At 54.9% G+C, this 7500-nt stretch overlaps 3 non-coding genes across 3 annotated transcripts in view; all 3 read left to right on the top strand.

Annotated features, from left to right (window-relative positions):
- The first annotated feature begins 3723 nt into the window (after positions 1 to 3723).
- LOC126315199 (small subunit ribosomal RNA) lies at positions 3724 to 5616 on the top strand. The gene has a single exon (XR_007555919.1). It is a non-coding gene; the product is annotated as a small subunit ribosomal RNA (ribosomal RNA).
- Positions 5617 to 5984: 368 nt separating this feature from the next.
- LOC126315177 (5.8S ribosomal RNA) lies at positions 5985 to 6139 on the top strand. Its single transcript, XR_007555899.1, has one exon. It is a non-coding gene; the product is annotated as a 5.8S ribosomal RNA (ribosomal RNA).
- A 188-nt stretch (positions 6140 to 6327) lies between these two features.
- LOC126315203 (large subunit ribosomal RNA) overlaps positions 6328 to 7500 on the top strand; it is a 4222-nt gene continuing 3049 nt past the window's right edge. The window contains exon 1 of the ribosomal RNA XR_007555922.1: positions 6328 to 7500. This exon is cut by the window's right edge and continues 3049 nt beyond it. This is a non-coding gene — a ribosomal RNA (large subunit ribosomal RNA).

The raw sequence follows: 7500 nt of genomic DNA, 5'->3' as shown, positions 1-7500 counted from the left end.
AGTATGCCAAATTCCCGCTGTCCCTATACATGCAGTAAGTTCGTCATGGGCGCTGGCCGGCAGGCCGCGAGACCTGACGCCCGGCGGCAAAGAGTGCTCCTCTGAGGATATAGATGTTCCGTTCCGCCGCACAATGGTGACGGTGACCGCTGCCTGCGGTGGCAACGCTGGGCACAGTCGATACTCGCCGTGTGGTGGAAGGTAAACATTATGCGGTACATCAGTACTTTCCTAATAGTTCGGTCGTCTCACGGCACTGCTTAGTAAATGATGCAAGGCCACATATAGATGATTTATGCGAATGTCCCTATACGTGCTGTAAGACTGGGCACACAACGTGAATCGCACGTCAGCCAGACACTCGAACATGCACTACTCTCGGCCTGCAACGGAGACACACAATACGTAAACATCTGGAATGCGACAATGTCGAGTGCACCCTCTCTGCCACATTGCACCGTCGACACTATGATAACCAGACCAGTAGGTCCACCTATAAAAGCACAATACCACACTCCTCCGACAACTACCATTGCTCAGATAAACCAACACCACCAACACACATCCTACACAGAGGGGCACCAAATATCACCACCCGCCCTCGTGTTATACCACATGAAAAATTGCAGAAGTGAGAGACACAGACCCGCCAGCCTCTTGCTACAAGCATCGAACCGACGTGACGTATCTGACGGTGACTCAGGCATCCGCGTACTGCCACCACTATCCACCCCCCCCCCTCTCTGCCCCCTTCCCACACAATACCAAATTTAACCAACTTTATCGCTTAACCTAACTGTGGTTTTACCAGATTATCGCTTAACCTAACTGTGGCTGTACCAGATTATCGCTTAACCTAACTGTGGCTGTACCAGATTATCGCTTAACCTAACTGTGGCTGTACCAGATTATCGCTTAACCTAACTGTGGCTGTACCAGATTATCGCTTAACCTAACTGTGGCTGTACCAGATTATCGCTTAACCTAACTGTGGCTGTACCAGATTATCGCTTAACCTAACTGTGGCTGTACCAGATTATCGCTTAACCTAACTGTGGCTGTACCAGATTATCGCTTAACCTAACTGTGGTTGTACCAGATTATCCCTTAACCTAACTCAATTTGTCCCTTAACCTAACTCAATTTGTCCCTTAACCTAACTCAATTTGTCCCTTAACCTAACTCAATTTGTCCCTTAACCTAACTCAATTTGTCCCTTAACCTAACTCAATTTGTCCCTTAACCTAACTCAATTTGTCCCTTAACCTAACTCAATTTGTCCCTTAACCTAACTCAATTTGTCCCTTAACCTAACCCACGTTGTCCCTTAACCTAACTCAATTTGTCCCTTAACCTAACTCAATTTGTCCCTTAACCTAACTCAATTTGTCCCTTAACCTAACTCAATTTGTCCCTTAACCTAACTCAATTTGTCCCTTAACCTAACTCAATTTGTCCCTTAACCTAACTCAATTTGTCCCTTAACCTAACTCAATTTGTCCCTTAACCTAACTCAATTTGTCCCTTAACCTAACCCACGTTGTCCCTTAACCTAACCCACGTTGTCCCTTAACCTAACCCACGTTGTCCCTTAACCTAACCCACGTTGTCCCTTAACCTAACCCACGTTGTCCCTTAACCTAACCCACGTTGTCCCTTAACCTAACCCACGTTGTCCCTTAACCTAACCCACGTTGTCCCTTAACCTAACCCACGTTGTCCCTTAACCTAACCCACGTTGTCCCTTAACCTAACCCACGTTGTCCCTTAACCTAACCCACGTTGTCCCTTAACCTAACCCACGTTGTCCCTTAACCTAACCCACGTTGTCCCTTAACCTAACCCACGTTGTCCCTTAACCTAACCCACGTTGTCCCTTAACCTAACCCACGTTGTCCCTTAACCTAACCCACGTTGTCCCTTTGCCTAACATAGTTCACTGCTCGGAATCTCTGGTGTCGTTGTTATCCTCATGTAGATGTCTTGCGAGTGTTGCTTACTTTCCACATATTCCCGCTATCCACTGTCAATTGTACTGCAATAGGACTATATCGCCCCCCCCCCCTCTGCCCCTCTCTTTGTGTCTCCGTCCTCTCAAGCTGGTCGGTCTGGCGTTTGAGTGTTAAATGAGCCTCGCAGCTGTTCAGTTGCGTTCAGATGTCGACGCCCTCAGTGTACGTCGTGGTATGGTCTGTGTCCATTGTCCGCTGATGTCGTACGCGTAACCCACACGCTGTACCGATCATCGGTAGTTACGTACAGAGTGAAGTAGTGTGATACGTGTGACCGTACGCTGGCTGTGCCCAACGGTGTCGAATCTCAATTTCCATATGTTGTGCTCGATGCTACTTGTCTCGTCTCCCAATAACAGCTAGGTTGCACTGTGGTACGCCGTAGAGGCGTGTGGGAGGAACGTACGAACGCATTGTATGTCACCCTGGGTCGCTGGGGGTGGTGGTGCGGTGAGTCAGGTCAGGTCAGCGTGAGCCGTGTGATGTAGTGACGCGTGTATTCCGACTTTGTCGTATTGCCTCACACAAAGTGCTACCCTGGTGGACCGCGTTCCATATCTGGGACATGCCGCAGATGCCGGTTGACAGTGGATCGCGGAAGGGACATCGCATACGTGCGCGGGCCACCTTCCACGTGTTCTCTTCTGCACATGTCGCAGTGTGTATGTGGTCTGATGTAGCGTGTCGTGACACATGACATCCTGGCATGCAAGAATTGTTGAATTCGCAAATGTAGGTGGACATCTACGTTTACTGCCCAAGATACGCAAATGAACTGGAAATCCGTTGTTGAGCGGTTGTTCACGCTGGAGGTGAATCTGTGATGGCGACGATCGGTACAGCTATTAACCGGTTGTTTCAGCGGTACCCGCCACATCCACACACGTGACTAGGCCCATGTGGGTATGAAGCGATACGCGGCGGTGGCTTGGTGGGACTGTTCCCGGCCGGTGAAGGGGGGCCGCCCGGCGTGTTGGCCGCGCGCTGCGTGGGCGCACGCGCAACAGGCGGCTGGTGGGGGGCGCCGAGTGGCAGGAGCGCCAGCCGACGGGCTCGGCAGGCGGCGCAGCTACGCTGCGGCGCACCCTGCACGCGGCGCCTGGCGGCCAAAGTTGGTTCAGCCGAGCCCGGTGCGAAGCGCGGTGGACATCTGCAGTGTGCTGGTCTGATTGAGGACTGTGTGCGTTGAGGATGCGCCGCCGCCTGGCACTCGGCGCCGCGACGCCGTCTGCTGCTCGGTCGCCCCAGCGGTTCTCGCAGGTGGTTTGTATCGCAGTTGTGCGGACGTGTTGGCGCGTGCGCTGTGCTGGGAGAGTTCGCTTCTGCACCCAAGTGGGGCTTTGCCCTTGTGTGGCGCTGGCGTTGGAGCTGCCGGTCACCATAGGTGGCGCGTGTTGTCTCCCGCCGGCAATGCCACGACAGCACGCTCCCGGGCCTCTGTCGGCAGCGGCAAGCTCAGTTGGGAGCAAGGGTGTTCGCACTAAAACCGTCTACTCGCCTAACTCCGGGCGATTGCGCCTCTCTCGAAACCGACCAAGTACCTAGGACGGCGCTGCGCGCCGCCGGGACCTGAGAGGGTTTCGAGGTGTATCGTGCAGGGGAGCTCGGCCTCCTCCTGTTTGCAGAATAATTGAGCGGACGCTTGCGTGTTCGCGCGGGCCCCCGGGACACACTCCCGGGCGGCCGGCTGCTCAGCTCTAGTTGACGCAGCTCCCTGGTTGATCCTGCCAGTAGTCATATGCTTGTCTCAAAGATTAAGCCATGCATGTCTCAGTACAAGCCGCATTAAGGTGAAACCGCGAATGGCTCATTAAATCAGTTATGGTTCCTTAGATCGTACCCACGTTACTTGGATAACTGTGGTAATTCTAGAGCTAATACATGCAAACAGAGTCCCGACCAGAGATGGAAGGGACGCTTTTATTAGATCAAAACCAATCGGATTGGCTTGTCTGGTCCGTTTGCCTTGGTGACTCTGAATAACTTTGGGCTGATCGCACGGTCCTCGTACCGGCGACGCATCTTTCAAATGTCTGCCTTATCAACTGTCGATGGTAGGTTCTGCGCCTACCATGGTTGTAACGGGTAACGGGGAATCAGGGTTCGATTCCGGAGAGGGAGCCTGAGAAACGGCTACCACATCCAAGGAAGGCAGCAGGCGCGCAAATTACCCACATCCCGGCACGGGGAGTAGTGACGAAAAATAACGATACGGGACTCATCCGAGGCCCCGTAATCGGAATGAGTACACTTTAAATCCTTTAACGAGTATCTATTGGAGGGCAAGTCTGGTGCCAGCAGCCGCGGTAATTCCAGCTCCAATAGCGTATATTAAAGTTGTTGCGGTTAAAAAGCTCGTAGTTGGATTTGTGTCCCACGCTGTTGGTTCACCGCCCGTCGGTGTTTAACTGGCATGTATCGTGGGACGTCCTGCCGGTGGGGCGAGCCGAAGGGGTGCTTTCGCGTCCCGAGGCGGACCCCGTTTAAATCCTACCAGGGTGCTCTTTGTTGAGTGTCTCGGTGGGCCGGCACGTTTACTTTGAACAAATTAGAGTGCTTAAAGCAGGCAAGCCCGCCTGAATACTGTGTGCATGGAATAATGGACTAGGACCTCGGTTCTATTTTGTTGGTTTTCGGAACCCGAGGTAATGATTAATAGGGACAGGCGGGGGCATTCGTATTGCGACGTTAGAGGTGAAATTCTTGGATCGTCGCAAGACGAACAGAAGCGAAAGCATTTGCCAAGTATGTTTTCATTAATCAAGAACGAAAGTTAGAGGTTCGAAGGCGATCAGATACCGCCCTAGTTCTAACCATAAACGATGCCAGCCAGCGATCCGCCGCAGTTCCTCCGATGACTCGGCGGGCAGCCTCCGGGAAACCAAAGCTTTTGGGTTCCGGGGGAAGTATGGTTGCAAAGCTGAAACTTAAAGGAATTGACGGAAGGGCACCACCAGGAGTGGAGCCTGCGGCTTAATTTGACTCAACACGGGAAACCTCACCAGGCCCGGACACCGGAAGGATTGACAGATTGATAGCTCTTTCTTGATTCGGTGGGTGGTGGTGCATGGCCGTTCTTAGTTGGTGGAGCGATTTGTCTGGTTAATTCCGATAACGAACGAGACTCTAGCCTGCTAACTAGTCGCGTGACATCCTTCGTGCTGTCAGCGATTACTTTTCTTCTTAGAGGGACAGGCGGCTTCTAGCCGCACGAGATTGAGCAATAACAGGTCTGTGATGCCCTTAGATGTTCTGGGCCGCACGCGCGCTACACTGAAGGAATCAGCGTGTCTTCCTAGGCCGAAAGGTCGGGGTAACCCGCTGAACCTCCTTCGTGCTAGGGATTGGGGCTTGCAATTGTTCCCCATGAACGAGGAATTCCCAGTAAGCGCGAGTCATAAGCTCGCGTTGATTACGTCCCTGCCCTTTGTACACACCGCCCGTCGCTACTACCGATTGAATGATTTAGTGAGGTCTTCGGACTGGTACGCGGCATCGACTCTGTCGTTGCCGATGCTACCGGAAAGATGACCAAACTTGATCATTTAGAGGAAGTAAAAGTCGTAACAAGGTTTCCGTAGGTGAACCTGCGGAAGGATCATTACCGACTAGACTGCATGTCTTTCGATGTGCGTGTCGTGTCGTGTCGCGCAACACGCTACCTGTACGGCAGTGGCCGTGCGCCGCGTGCGGAACCACGCGTGCCTCTCAAAACTAGCGGAAGTGTTGTTGTTGTGTGGTACGAGCGCTGAAGCTCTGGAGCGGCTGGCCTGCGGTACCTGGCGCCTGGCGCCGGTTTTGAATGACGTTCGCCCGAGTGCCTGTCCGCTCCGGTGTGGAGCCGTACGACGCCCATCGGCTGTGAGGCCGTTGGACACAAAAAAAAATAGTGGAACAGGGGCCGTCAGACGCCTCAGTCCCGCAAATGCTACTGTCTTGAAAGAGACAGTGGGAGACTGAAAAGGAAAAGATCACCCAGGACGGTGGATCACTCGGCTCGTGGGTCGATGAAGAACGCAGCAAATTGCGCGTCGACATGTGAACTGCAGGACACATGAACATCGACGTTTCGAACGCACATTGCGGTCCATGGATTCCGTTCCCGGGCCACGTCTGGCTGAGGGTCGGCTACGTATACTGAAGCGCGCGGCGTTTGTCCCGCTTCGGAGACGTGGGAGTGTCGTGGTCGCCTGTGTGGCCGGCCGCGTCTCCTTAAACGTGCGATGCGCGCCCGTCGCCTGGCGGTTCGCATACCGGTACTTTCTCGGTAGCGTGCACAGCCGGCTGGCGGTGTGGCGTGCGACACCTCGTACAACGACCTCAGAGCAGGCGAGACTACCCGCTGAATTTAAGCATATTACTAAGCGGAGGAAAAGAAACTAACAAGGATTCCCCCAGTAGCGGCGAGCGAACAGGGAAGAGTCCAGCACCGAACCCCGCAGGCTGCCGCCTGTCGTGGCATGTGGTGTTTGGGAGGGTCCACTACCCCGACGCCTCGCGCCGAGCCCAAGTCCAACTTGAATGAGGCCACGGCCCGTAGAGGGTGCCAGGCCCGTAGCGGCCGGTGCGAGCGTCGGCGGGACCTCTCCTTCGAGTCGGGTTGCTTGAGAGTGCAGCTCCAAGTGGGTGGTAAACTCCATCTGAGACTAAATATGACCACGAGACCGATAGCGAACAAGTACCGTGAGGGAAAGTTGAAAAGAACTTTGAAGAGAGAGTTCAAAAGTACGTGAAACCGTTCTGGGGTAAACGTGAGAAGTCCGAAAGGTCGAACGGGTGAGATTCACGCCCATCCGGCCACTGGCCCCCGCCCTCGGCAGATGGGGCCGGCCGCCCGCGCGGAGCAATCCGCGGCGGGGTCGTGTCCGGTTGCCTTTCCACTCGCCGCGGGGTGGGGCCGTTCCGGTGTGCGGTGGGCCGCACTTCTCCCCTAGTAGGACGTCGCGACCCGCTGGGTGCCGGCCTACGGCCCGGGTGCGCAGCCTGTCCTTCCGCGGGCCTCGGTTCGCGTCTGTTGGGCAGAGCCCCGGTGTCCTGGCTGGCTGCTCGGCGGTATATCTGGAGGAGTCGATTCGCCCCTTTGGGCGCTCGGGCTCCCGGCAAGCGCGCGCGGTTCTTCCCGGATGACGGACCTACCTGGCCCGGCCCCGGACCCGCGCCGCTGTTGGCTCGGGATGCTCTCGGGCGGAATAATCGCTCCCGTCAGCGGCGCTTCAGCTTTGGACAATTTCACGACCCGTCTTGAAACACGGACCAAGGAGTCTAACATGTGCGCGAGTCATTGGGCTGTACGAAACCTAAAGGCGTAATGAAAGTGAAGGTCTCGCCTTGCGCGGGCCGAGGGAGGATGGGGCTTCCCCGCCCTTCACGGGGCGGCGGCCTCCGCACTCCCGGGGCGTCTCGTCCTCATTGCGAGGTGAGGCGCACCTAGAGCGTACACGTTGGGACCCGAAAGATGGTGAACTATGCCTGGCCAGGACGAAGTCAG

This window comes from Schistocerca gregaria, unplaced genomic scaffold, assembly GCF_023897955.1.
Source record: "Schistocerca gregaria isolate iqSchGreg1 unplaced genomic scaffold, iqSchGreg1.2 ptg000565l, whole genome shotgun sequence".
NCBI classification, from domain to species: domain Eukaryota; kingdom Metazoa; phylum Arthropoda; class Insecta; order Orthoptera; family Acrididae; genus Schistocerca; species Schistocerca gregaria.
This window is presented reverse-complemented; position numbering and strand designations above follow the sequence as displayed.